General features: G+C 35.8%; 1 long non-coding RNA gene across 2 annotated transcripts in view; it reads left to right on the forward strand.

Moving 5' to 3' along the window:
* The first annotated feature begins 1,598 nt into the window (after window positions 1-1,598).
* The window catches only part of LOC149946429 (uncharacterized), a 143,266-nt gene continuing 130,645 nt past the window's right edge, over window positions 1,599-14,219 (forward strand). For both annotated transcript variants that reach the window (XR_016480345.1, XR_016480344.1), the window contains exons 1-2: window positions 1,599-1,763; window positions 1,817-1,890. This is a non-coding gene — a long non-coding RNA (uncharacterized LOC149946429). The remainder of the gene's footprint in view (window positions 1,764-1,816; window positions 1,891-14,219) is intronic.

Genomic DNA, 14,219 nt, shown 5'->3' on the forward strand with positions numbered 1-14,219 from the left:
AACTAGAGTAGGTAAGCAAGTGTTTTAAAAAGGGTGAATATTAATGAGCGTGGTATTGTTTAACTAGGTGGATTACCGTTAGGGGTCATTGACCTGTTATATGGATAGTATAGTAACATGTGTTTGGTAAGCGCGAAAAGGATCAATGAACAAGTGGAGGGGGGTAAAGTTTTTATTTACTAGTTATAAAGTTTGTACCTTCATAATTAACCGTTAGGGTTCATGACCTGGTTGCTATATGGTTAACAACTCATTTTTGGCCGGAATTTATTATGTCAATGTTATATGGATAGTATTTTGGAAATTTAACATGTGTTCTGTTTAGGTAATGTAAGTGTCCCGTGTATAAATCAACAAGTGGTTAAACTCTTTAGGTTTATTAATGTACACTTATGTTTGACATGAATATTAATATATGGCTAAAGTTTGTACCTTTATAATTAACCGTTAGGGGTAATTGACCTGGTAGCTATATGGTTAACAAATCATTTTTGGCGCGAATTTAACATTTGTTTCGGTTAGAAAAGCGCGGCAAATTGTAAGCCTCGATTAACAAGTGGTTAAACTCTTTAGGTTTATTAATGTCTGACATGAATATAAATTTTTGTTCTCAGCTTCAGAAATATAAAGAGAAACCATAGACCATTTTTTTATGTCTAGTCACCACAAACTCTATAATCAGTTATGAATGCATATTGAACTTAATATACCAGATGGCCATTTTTCCAAAGGAAAGCGCCGCGTGGTTAAACTCTTTGAAAAGGTGTATTAATGTACAATTATTGAATATTTTCGGTTTGCCCAACACCGAACCATATATCTCTAAATATAAGACTCCTTCAGATGTCCAGAGTCTAGGATCAGCAGTGTCCAAATATTTAGTTGCTGAAACTCTTTTTGACTTTCATCCTCTAATTCGAAATATAAGACTTCTTTAAATGTCCATAGTCCAGGATTAGCAGTGTCCAAATATTTAGTTGCTGAAACTCTTTTGACTCCCATAGAACTCGTATTGAATTCATTATACCAGATGGCCATTATTCCTATTATACAAAGCATAACAATAAAGTTTACGATAAATAACTTTACATTTTTATATTGACATTTCGAATTTACCGCGCCTCCACGAAAATCCCTACTTTCCAAGCGCACTAGCGCCATCTATTGTACTAAATCACTACCATAAAAATATGTTTTCGGGCTGTTAAAAATATATAAAATAAATATCAGTCTAATTTGTTTAATATATACCAATATTAATAACACTTTATAATTGATATAATATAACATTTAACCTAACCGATAATTTTAAGCAACTCGCCTCCCGAAAATTTGCCAAAATCTCTCCTTTCCAAACGCAATAGCGCCATCTATGTATTACGTTGCAAGATTACCATAAAAATATATTTTCGAACAAAAACTTTTTAAAATATAAAACATAAATATCAGTCTCATTTGTTTATAATATACCAGTATAAATAACACTTTATAAATTACTATATTTTTTATATATAATATTTAAGTTAGATGGCGCCACTTTCTTCATCCAGAATCTTAAGCAACGCGGTCGAAATCGCCATTCGCCATAAGAAAGTTAAGCCAGGAGTATTGTTAAGACAATGTTTAAAGTTTTGATCGTTTTAAATAGGGTTTCGGGCACTCTAGTTTATGCTAATGGGAACTCAATTGTGCTAAGTATCTAACCGCGTAACTTTTAACGTTTTTTAGATTTCTAGGAATTATATTGGCCGCATACTTTCCAGGTAAACTTTTAGGCTTATAAATGAACATTTTTTAAAATATTTTAACGTTCTAGGATGTACGCCATTACTAACGGCCATTGGTAACGCTCAACGAACAGTAACGGACTCATCAATGCCATTTGACAAGGTAAAAAACTATAATTTTGAACTAGTATTTTGATTTTTGGGCCGTAAATATATATGGTATTATTCAATTTAAATAAGATGTAGTATTATGATAGAAAGATTTATGGGAGGTCGGGGGGGTTAAACTGGGTACGAGGCCTCGTCAAAAAGTTTCTCCAGCGCCACCAAGTGAGACGTTTTAGAACGTATGTCGGGGAAACATTAAGTTGTTTTAAGGTTAGCTTTACACAAATTTTTTGGTGGAATATTTTAAAATAATTTGAATGCTATTATAAGTATATTACCATGTCGAGAGGGATCCCAGCTACTAGTAGATTGTTGATTTTTCATAAGGAACGTAAGACTTTTTATCAGAAACATTAACGAATTGTGAGAAAACATGGAAAAAATCCCGTCCTTTTATATCAGTAAATCCAGGAAAAACTGGAAATCAGAATCAGGTTATCGATAACTAGAGGTGAATAGCCCTATAAATTAGAAAGGAATGTCATAGTATATAACCAGTTGTTAATATCGTATCTAATTAAAGTTTACGCGTTGGTTCAGGCTAGTGGCCATATTATTTTTGCAATGGACGATCTATTTTTAACATTACCGAGTAACGCTTCGAGCGATTTATACCCGGAAAATACAGCGTCTACTTATAAAGTAAATTTAGGACGACCTTTAAATGTACCTTCAAATTTTGAAGTTGGAATTAGCGAAATTATATTACCGCCAACATGGGAAAATATTACAGAAAATAACCGGTCATTTTTAGCAGTTTCCACGACAACCGTTAAAAACGTGCAACCGTTTACATACTTTAAAATATCAGTGAAAGTGGGTAAAATTGAAGCGAAGAAAGACCAGAATGGAAATATCCTTCGATATAGTGTCGTGCGAAAACGTATTGCAGCACTTAATGAAAGTTTAAAAGAATTCGGGCTTGATAATGAAATTAAAATTGAACTCCACGCGAAACCAAACGGGCTCTGTTGGAATTTGATAACCACCAATAACTACCATATTAGAATTCCCAATGGACCAATTAAAGAGCTTCTCGATTTTGAACCTAACATAAATCCATATCGGAAAGACGGATTTCATATTGGGTCATATTTTTGTACGAAACCCTTGGCTGGTTATATAAAGTCCTTGTCGTTAAATAGCTTTAATTACATTGAAATTAGAAGTGATAATGAACAAGACGCCGCGTTTAGAGTTGAAACACGATTCGATTATCAAATACCGACTGGTGCTTACTCGAATGTCCAAGACATTTTAGACGCAATGATGTTAACCTTGGATGACGAAATAAGGGATAAATTTCAATTAACCATAAACCATAATGGATCCGTTCACATTGGAGCCGCGGTGGGGTTTGCAATTATATTTCATTCATCTGAGAAAGGTCTCGGTGAAATGCTAGGCTTTACGCGCTTTAGTGAACTCTTAGCCAATACAGATAGTCTCTACGCTGCTGATTTATCAATGGGAGCCAGAACACTATTTATATATTCAATATAATATACCCTCAATATGTAGGTGATACGTTTGCCCCTTTGATGAAAATAATACCGCTAGCTGGAAATTACAAACCGTTTGAAAAATCTATTATTTTTGACAAAATTTATTACTATCCTCTGAGAACGAATAATACAGAAATAGTTGACATTGACATGAAAACGGATTTTGGCGAAACAATAGCCTTTATAAATGGTAAAAGTGTCGTTAGACTTCATTTGAGACGAAATGGCCGACAGTGAAAGTTATTTCAAATATTACCGCGAACAATATGGTGGCGGACCATTTTTTGCCGGACCTGTTTATCAACGGGGGAGAGGCGTGGGCGGAATTTTTAAAAAGCTGATAAAATATATAACACCCATTATCAAACCCGTGACCAATGAGGCTTTTGGAGTAGGCAAGAGATGGTGGCAAGATTTAAAACAAGGACATGACCCTAAAGAAACGTTAAAGAACAATTTAAGAATCGCCGGTAGCAATTTATTACATAAAGCGGCTGATCGATTAACGAGAAATCAGTCTGGCAGCGGCTGCCGTAAACGACGAACGGGTCCCATTAGGAAACGAAAAAAAGTGTCCAAGCGGAGAGTTACAAAAATAACCAAACTTGACTTTTTAGGATAATAATGGCGGTTTACGAGGGAATGCTAAGTCAGCTGGATATTTTTCAACGCCCATTGGTCAATACTAATGTAATTTCCACAACGAAAATAAGATATTTACCAACAAACAATTTATCGGACAATGGCCCTCTGGAATTTTTTATTCCCGCGTCGGAAGATTTATATATGGATTTATCAAAAACTATGTTAAAATTGAAACTGAGACGTTTACATAATGATGGATCGAATGTCCCAGCCGTTGAAACAAAAGTGGCACCAACGAATAATCTTATAGGGTCGCTTTTTATTCAATGCTATTGTTATCTCGGAGATACTTCTACCCAGTCCGCGAATAATTGCTATGCGTACAGTTCGTACATTGAAAAATTAGTCAACTATGGAGAAGATGCAAAAAATTCGCAACTCCAAAATGGCCTCTTTTATATGGAGTCCACGACCAAGCCATCGGAGATGTGGTTAGATACGTTTAAATCAGAGATAAATGGTGCGTTAAAGCGAGGCTTAAGATCAAAAGAATCGCAATCCTTTGAAATAATGGGGTCTTTGCCTGTTGATATTTGCAAAATTAACAAGTTTATGTTAAACCAAGTTCCGGTACGATTTCGTTTAGTTAGAAGCCCGCGCCTAACTACCGTCATGTCTATGGAAGCTGGCAAGGATTATAAACTAGTTATAGACCAAGCGTACTTGTACGTGACAAAAGTTAAAGTTAATCCTTCAATCGTATTGGCGCATGCAAAAATGCTAGAATCAGATATTCCAGCTATCTATCCCTTAACGCAAACGATTGTTAAAAATTTTAGCGTAGCTAGAGGCCAAACGAGTATAAACCGCGATAACATCATTTTAGGTAGATTACCGAAATGAGCTATTGTGGTTTTTGTCAAGGAAGATGCGTTTATCGGGTCATTGAATACTAATAGTTTACAATTTGACCATTTAAACGTGACCGATTTGTCCCTCTCGGTGGGTCCTGATCGTTATCCTCCCGATGGGTTCCAAATGGACTACGACGAAGGGAATTATTGTTTACCTTATCAGAGTCTATTTTCCGCGATGGGGATCGATTGGGCCGACCGTGGTAATTTAATAAGTTTAAAAAAATTTAGATACGGGCTAACAAGCGACCACAACGCTAGTGGGGATTATATGTCTCTTAGAAAGGACGGTAGTTTACGACTCGATGTGCAATTTAAAAACGCAGTAACCCATAATCTGACATGTATAATGTATTTTGAATTCGATAATGAGATTTTGATAACACGCGATCGCAAACCAATGTATGAAGAAATGTATTATAGACGAAATAACCAGGATTCTAATGTCGTTAACGGGATCCTGTGAAAATACAGCTTGCCACTTTCAATTGGCTCATGACATTACGTGCCTTCCCGTAGCTTCGCATTGGTCTGAAAGGCTTGAGGCTAATGTGAAAAGAGCTCTTCCTCTTGTCAATTATCAAAAGACTCTAAATAATTTTAACGAAAACTACCCACATTGTTCTTTAAACATACATAATTTATTTCATGCAATGGTTCACGATGTAAATGAAATTATTACAGAATTTTTGTTTTAATAAAATGGTATAAATTTAAGAATATGGTTTGTTTAATTTTTATTACAACTTAAAAGGTCAAAGCGCGCGGCCATGAATAAAACTATAGAGAAGGTCTATTACGATCCTGAAAATCCATGGGGATTAGGCGGTGTCAAGCGATTAGAAAAAAGTTTGCCCTTAATTCCAAAGACTAAAATTCAAAAATGGTTATTGACGCAAGACCCCTATACGTTGCATAGAGACCGAAAGCTTAAATTTGCACGTACACCGACATACGTGACGTCACTGAATGTAATTAATCAAATGGATTTAATAGTTTTGGACGAGTTGAAACCGGATTATAATTATATTTTAGTTAACATTGACGTTTTATCGCGCTTTTTATCCGCGTTACCTTTGAAAACATAGAGCGGGAAAGACGTTCTACAGGCGCTCAAAAAAAATTCACAAAGTTAATAAACCCATGAAAATTAATACGGATCAAGGGAAGGAATTTCTTAATAAGACCGTACAGGATTAAAAGAACGATATAAAACATTTTGTAAGTTACGGGGACATAAAATGCGGAATCGTAGAACGCGCCAATAGAACTCTCGAGAATAAAATTTACCGTTTAATAACTAAAACCAAGAAACCAAATTTCATTAAGGATTTACCGAAAATTGTTAGATCGTATAATAACAGTGTACACAGGTCGACCGGGTTCAAACCGAGTGAAGTAACTGTTGACAATGAGCATTTAGTTTGGAAAAATCTTTACGGTAAAAAAGCAATTAGGGAAAAAGCTAAATTCAAAGTCGGTGAACTTGTTCGATTAACAAAAGCCCCGAAAGCGTTTACTAAAGGCTACAAGGGATACTGGTCGAAGGAAGTGTTTACTATTAAGAGAGTGATTAATAGACCTCGTCCTGTTTACGTCATACAAGATAAAAATAAACAAGTCATCTTGGGTTCATTCTATCCCGAAGAACTACAAAAGATTCTATCATGAATACTAATCAGCTTGATGAATTTTTGAAATGTGATTATAGAACGCGCCCATTTTATATTGGTACATTTTCCAAAGACGCGATTCCCAAAAAACCGCCGAAACAGAAAACGCATTGTTTTATTATAAATACGGACGATTCGACGGAACCAGGTTCTCATTGGGTCGCTGTGTTTATTGAATCGGGACAGGGATAATTTTTCTGTTCGTTTGGAAATTCACCTGTTACGTACAATTTTAACTTGGGTCATTTAGCTAAAAAGGGGGTATATAATAAAAATATTATCCAACCGATTGACTCGGAAACATGCGGTGCGCATTGTTTATTTTATATCGTATGTAAATGTTCGGGGTATACTTATAGAGAAATATTAGATATGTATAATGATACTCTATATATCAATGACATAATCTCGTTATGGAATATGTGTCTGCATTTAATGAATCACGAAAATAAATATTGTAATCAATAAATTTTTTATTGTATCAATCTTTCCATTTTTTAAGAGGGCTCAATGCGCGGCGTCTGTTTTTAGGTGTCGGATAAGGTTTGCGAACATTTAGTCTCCTCTTCACGTGCTTTTCATTCGTTTGTAAATCTTTATCCGAAAATGGTAGAGACACAGCCTCCGATAAATTCTCCACGCTTTCAGCCGATGGCCTGTACGTTGCGTCGGTGTCTCGGGTAGTACCCGTCGCGCCTTCAGACGTATTGAAGAGGTTCCTTATGTTACTGGTACTTTCGGACCGGCGTGGTGTACTACTTGAAAGAGGATCAAACTCGCGGCGGAGTGTTTCGTGGACGTCTTCGGGAATATTCGGTGTTGACTCCGCTATCAAATGATCCGGTAGAAATGCCGGGACTGGGGAAGTAGGTCGAAGAGGGGGTCTCGGTTCCGCGTGTAGATAAACGGGAATCGGATCGGGAGAAATCAACGTAGTACTGGTGAAACGGGGGAACCGCGAGAGACATTTCTTGGAGAATTTGTTGGTGTAGCTACGGGTCGTATAATCTGCGCCGGTGCGAGAAGAGGAGCTAATGTATTCAATGGAGGAGGCATCGGTGGGGGCTCTAAACGAACGGCGGGAACTCCTTGAAATTCTTTAATTTTAAAGTACCTTTGAAGCATAGTTAAATACTCTCGTAACATATCCTCCTCACTCCCTACTTTAATCGGTTTATTTATGATACTTTTAATTTGATCGTATCGCGAAAATAGCTATCAGCGGGGACTAAAACGAATTTTTTTCATCGATTAATAATACGGTTCAGAACCACGGGAATTAATGAACCGAGAATTGCACCCCAAAATCCACCTCGCTGATATATTAGAATTTTTCGACGGTTTAAGTCGGTTACATTTTTACGAGCAAGTTTTCTGATGCACGCTTTATAGCGCTGTAATATTTTTTTCCTATTTGCGCCTACAGGTAGCGCCCCGGGTAATATTAAGACAAATATTAGAAATAGAGTTTAATTGTTCGGGACTAGCGTTTTTAATTAAAAATTTGCGCTGACTGGGGGAAGCTTTTTTAATGAGCGTTAAATAAGGTTTATGTTCCCGTATCGCTCGTGGCCAAGTCATCTTACGTAAAGAAACAATTTTATAAATACATTCAAATTTATTCAAAAAACACAAAGAATTTATACAATGAAAACATTTTCACATATTTTTAGAGAATGTATTTAACAGAATGAATTCTTTTTTACATTATTATTAAACCCGTCACCATTACTCTAGAAAAGTTATCATTGGGCCCTCTTCAAATAAGCAATTTGTTCGCACTTTGAAATGTTCTGGTGTTTCTTGATTTAAGTCTAAAACAATATTAGAATAGGGTCGGGAAGCAGTTACATTATTGTACACAGTACTTAGAAAATTTGGGTTATTAGGATCTACTTGTCGACTGAGACATTTAATCTGACTAGGATCACGCGGACTCTTAAATATACGATGAGTTCAAGCTAATATCGCGAGCCGCTCGACCTTGACCAAAAACATTTTGTGTTAAGAATAATATAGTTAAATTTAAGTGGTGACTACAAACACGAAATAATTCCGAAACGTACGCGTTATTTAAACAACTTTGAGAGAGATCGTCGAGAACGAGCAAGTTATTTATAGAACTTTGGTTTTATCGGCCAAAATTTCGACTAATTCCTTATAAGAATTAATAAAAACACTTTGGCCTCTATTTAAATTAATGGAATTTTTGTCCCAGTGACTGCTTAGACTAAGTTTACCAATAGCCATTAAAGCGGGATTATCGGTTATATCGTCTAACTTTAAATCTAACCCGTAAATTTCATTAAAGTCTCGTAAATAATTAAGTTTTTGTTCTAATGTAATTATGTCTTTTGGATACGACGAATTTTGAACTTTAATTTTGTAAAAAAGCCGAATATAGTCGTCGAATAGCGGACAATCTTTATCGAATGTTTCTTTATAATGGTGTATTTCATGAATGTTCATAATTTTGTAACCGTACTCTATCGCTAGATAAAACTCGGGGGTCGTCCACACGTCGGTTATGCTACGCTCTCGATCAGTATGGGTACATTCGAAACATTGTTCAGCTGCACATTTGTAGCAGAGAGTATAATAAATTTTACTATTTATTTTAGCTGAGAGAATAGGGAGGTTTAAATTGGTAGGTGGCAGCACCGTAGCTTTAATAAGACCAAAATAAGCGTTAACGGAAAAATTAAAGTTACAAGTTATAATTTCGGGGCTCGATTTGGGATATTTATAGGAACTCATCTGGATGGAAGGTTACATGCTATTAAAATCCACGACTTTGATTGGTCGATCGGGAGTGGCTTCGGCGTAAATTACAAAGTTTTCGACCCTCCCCCCGCGAATGGCGTCTCTCGCTCCTATCGGTTTGGTAAAGGGTAGGGAATCTACTCGTGCTCCCATATAATAATAAACTGAGAATTAGGCCGTTCCATTTTTAAAAAAAATTCGCGGTCGAGGGTTTTGAGATAAATATTGAAATTATAATCTTTTAACTGTTTATCGTAAGCCTGGTGGTCAGTGTGCAGTGGGCATTTATGGTAATGGCAGCCGTAAAATTCGGCAATTATTTCGGGCGAGGAACAATAACCGTCTAATCGATAGGGATAAATGACATGTTTTCCACCTAGCGATCGCGCCGTTTGAAATTTCACGTTGAGTTTTTTTCCCAAATAAGCTAACCATTTTAGGGCCTTGACACTATGCCGTTTCCTATAACCCGTCCCCGGAACAATCGCGATAGTGTTTGGTTCGACAAATCTACTAAGGAATAAATTTGTTACGGCTCCCGGCAACGTTATGGCGTTTGACCCTAACAAATCAAAATCAAAAAATAAATTTCTAAAACTATCGAATCCTTTCTGTAAAAGTTTAACGTCATCGATCGCGTATTCGGTTAAAACTTTATTTAGACCAATTTTAAGGGTACCCACCTGTAAAAATTTTATTCAATTTCGAACATTTTCATTATTTTTTCTTTTTTTTCTTTTTCAAGCAATTTCAAAAAAAAATAATTTTAGGGTTTTTCAAGTTACATAAAGGTCGACCAAACCCCCGAGTTTGAACTAAATTGGTGAGTCACACCTCGGGTCGTCTCCTTGTAAGACAGTTCTAACTTGAAAACTCTCAATATGAATAATATTTAAATCATCCAACAATGGTTTCTAGCATTTATTATATCCATATTTGTGTAAGACTGGATATCGTATAACTCAGTTAAATTTATGCTGCTCAGCATGCTTCGAAACTTCGGGTGTAAATTTCCCAAATAAGTCACTGTACCTTTTCCATTTTTGGCACCTAAGGGGTTATTGAGTTCTACATCGTCAAGATAGCAGTGAAGCCGCGAAGCTAATGGAATTTGACCAAAAAGTAGCTGCGGTTAACACATTATGCCATCATGGTTATCGGTCATTCGCGCTCTTAGTTTGGTGAATTCTTTCCAAGCATCGTTATGTAACAACATGTGCTTAGGTATGCCAATTATTGGAACATTAAATTATCTTTGAAAAATTGTTTCAGGCCGTACTCCATTTTCATAATGGCAGTTATAACTTGGGTTATTTTTCGAATTTCAGCATCTTTTCCATTATTGAATATTCCCCTGACTTGATTAACAACGCTCTCAATTGGGCCCTCTAAAAGCGTCGCTATATTTTCAGATATGTTACTTGCCACACTATTAGGAAGTTTGAATTAATCGCGAATTCTTAACCATGTTAAAGCAGCTCTCCTATCGAGCGAATAAAAATCTTCATCTTTCATATCAATTGTGTAAATATTTTTTTGGTTCTTCCTCGTCAGGAATTCAAAGTCTTCCATTATTTTAGAGCAAGGCTCAAATGCGCACTTAAATCTACTTTTGTTTTCGGGTAAATGTTATATTCTCAGATGTTTAAGCCATATTAGAGGTGTGTATCGTTTTATGGTACATATAGAACAAATATAGGCTACCATGACGTTAATCTTTCGGAACACATCAGCCTTATGAAAATTTTATTCCAATGCACCGAAAAAAACATGATATTTTGGCAGCCAGCTTAAATCTTCTTCATATGAAAAAGGTTGTGATATTGAAGTAATCCAATTTCTGAGTGAACCGTTTTAACAGAAGTTTATGATCACCCCTTTCAGAAGGAAAGCAAAGTCATATCGAGTAACAACAAAGTTGCCCATGGAACGAGTACAGTTTTTTACGCATTGTAACCTTGTACGACGGTCTACTCATTGTGTCGCTTCTGTCGAGCAAAAAATCGTGGGAACAAATCCCGGCCCCGACCAGGCAGAAGATGTATAATTTAAATATTTGAAAAGTTTTATTAATCTTAATTGTGGTGATAAAAACTATAACAATAAAGGTTTTAATGTGTTTAAAAGTTTTACTTTTTGATTTCCCACAATTATATTTCTTTATTAACAATGTTTGGCCATACAAAGCTTCTATAAGAAAGTGCCACAGTTATTTTTAACTTACGGCCATACACGGTATCAATAAGAAAGTGCCACAGTTATTTTTAACTTACGGCCATACACGGTATCAATAAGAAAGTGCTACACCAGGCCTTTAAACACGCTATTGCATTGTTGTGTACACATTTCTTTGGACGAGCCTTAAGGCTGAACATTTTACGAAAATGGGGAAGACAATTCAAGTTAACCGATAGTGCTCTGCGTTATTTGAAAAAGGAAGAGTAGGAAGTGCGCCTTTGCCACCACTACTAGGTAACTGTTTCCCAATTTCTCTTTCTTTTCACCTTTTCATTCAGAGAGGTTACTTTTTCGGAATCTCTACGATTTCAAACAGAAAATTCACCTTCCTCGAGCCTTTACGAGCACCAGCTAACTTTATTATTAGCATTTTATCTTCATCCGTTGCCTTCACAGAATTTTTTATAGGTAAACCGATACTGTTTTTTGGGATCTGGAGCAGTAAGCGCGCCTTTGCGACTACTACGAAATGACTGATTTCCAGTTTTCTCCGTCACTTCTCTTTCAGAAAGGTTACCCGTAGACCCCTCTACAACGTCGAACGGTTCTCGTCCGCGCTTACGGACACTACTAGCTAACCATCTACTTGTACCACAATTGAGTAAAGCAATATTTCTTGCCCCCCTGACTATAGGGGCACGAAATAAGAACCATAAACGGCCTCCGCTACCCCAGCTCTACATTCTTATTTATTATTGTTCACTGGCGCTTTTGTTAAAAAAGTTGTAACTTTTTTAGGGTTTGCGCAGTCAGATAAATTGTAATAGGTTATAATGTGTATTTATAAATAAAAGATGTCTATAATTAATTTTATTTATAACGTTAACATTCTGGATTTTAATTAAATAAATCAGTTTCAGTTTTACCAGAAGTAAATGAACCAAATATATGGAAATGGCCAAATTTTTAAAAACTATTATCCTTAACGTGCGGAGAAGAAAATCCCTCGGAATCTCACCCCCTTCGGTTCCCACCAAACATTGCACTAGGGAATTGTGGATTTCAACATTCGATTGAAACGTCAACATCTACTAGTCAATAGAGAGCGGTAGTGGAGCTATGAAGGCGCGACACTTGAAAACTTCGATTAAAAGGAAATCCCTTACGGTTCAATTGCTTCTGGATGTACGAAAAACTTCGAATAACTTCAAGGGGGTCCGTACTTTCAATTTTATACACAAATGGACTGTTTTTAGAGCTAAATGGTACTGTCTTTAAAAGAAACCGTTTTTGAACACAAAATAGCAATTTTGGACAGTTTTGTTTGGTACGCTCCAAATTTGGGCTACTTCGTCCCAATTTGGCTAGAGGTTGGTTGCCTTTTTCAAACAGTGTATATGCATAAGAAAATGGAATATTTCCGAAGAGTTTTGTGTTTACAAATGGTAGAAACGACTTAATTTAGTAATATTTTGATACTCAAACATAAGGTGGCTCCCGTTTCTATTAAGAGGTAACAAATTTTTTTTATCAATGTGTTTGGAAATTACAATAAAATTTAGTTTGATCAAACACCACGACTAAACCAATATTTCTGAGTACATTTGATATGAGATATATTGTATTCAGCCCCAGACTAGTACACAAAAGTCATACGAGGCACGCAATTCTAGCACCTAGTTCGATAAAACAAATAGAAAGAAATGTTCAGTGCGGTACAAGCTTCAGCAGTAGAACGAAATATAAGGAATCAATAATAGAATCCGTGTGAACGGTTAAAGAGCACTACGTTTATTCACTTTATGGTATCCAGTGTCGCAAACCAGTAGATAGTTTTCATATCAAAGGCAATTAAGTTTGGTGGTATTGACTGTTGAAAATATTGACTATCTCTCTAACTTCCCATAGTTTGTTCCCCTTGAAACATTTATCATTGTTCTGGTTTTATTTATAAATATTTTGGTGCAGCACAGTGGTTTCTTACAATGTCTGTTCCTCAATATATCATCAAATATAAGCCTTTGCCATTTTACGTTTATACAAAGGTAAGTTCTTTTCATTTTGATAATACTAAAAGCAATTTGAACGAAGTTTTCCAAAATTTAAATTAAAACTCCTAAAACTAAACGCGATAAATTAAAATTTTAGTTCTAAATAATTTGACTGTCACTAAAATATTGAAATATAACTGAGCGAAGACACATTTCAGCGTACAAAATTATTTTTCAAACGAAAAGATGACAAAATAATTTGAAATGTTCTGTTATATTGTAGGCGAAAAAGGTTTTAGTATGTATCAGTGTGTTTTATGAAAAAAAATGTAATCATGATGAGTCAAAAAGCGCCTTTTCCGGGAAAAATAGATTTCTGTAGAATTAAGAAGCTCTTGAAAACTGGCAAACCAGATACGCTAAAACCTTCTACATACCTTACATGTATGTAAAAAATATCATGGTTATCATTGGTTCAAGCCTAAATAACTAAAACGCTCATAAGTTTGCCGTTGCACAACAAATCCAGAGAAAATATTAACATTATGGCGTGCGGTGATAGCGTGTTTTTCCTAATTTTCGTTTCCGCTATGAAAATATGTCTAAAGCCCCATTTTCATGCTCGCTGATAGCGGGTAAAAATCGTCAAAATCCGCTTCAGCTATACACTTTTTCACTTTCCGCGTCGATCTGTTTCAAACAGATATTTTAGCTT

The sequence above is a fragment of the Leiobunum rupestre genome, chromosome 4 (genome assembly GCF_980474605.1).
Source record: "Leiobunum rupestre chromosome 4, qqLeiRupe1.1.hap1, whole genome shotgun sequence".
Taxonomy (NCBI): Eukaryota; Metazoa; Arthropoda; class Arachnida; order Opiliones; family Sclerosomatidae; genus Leiobunum; species Leiobunum rupestre.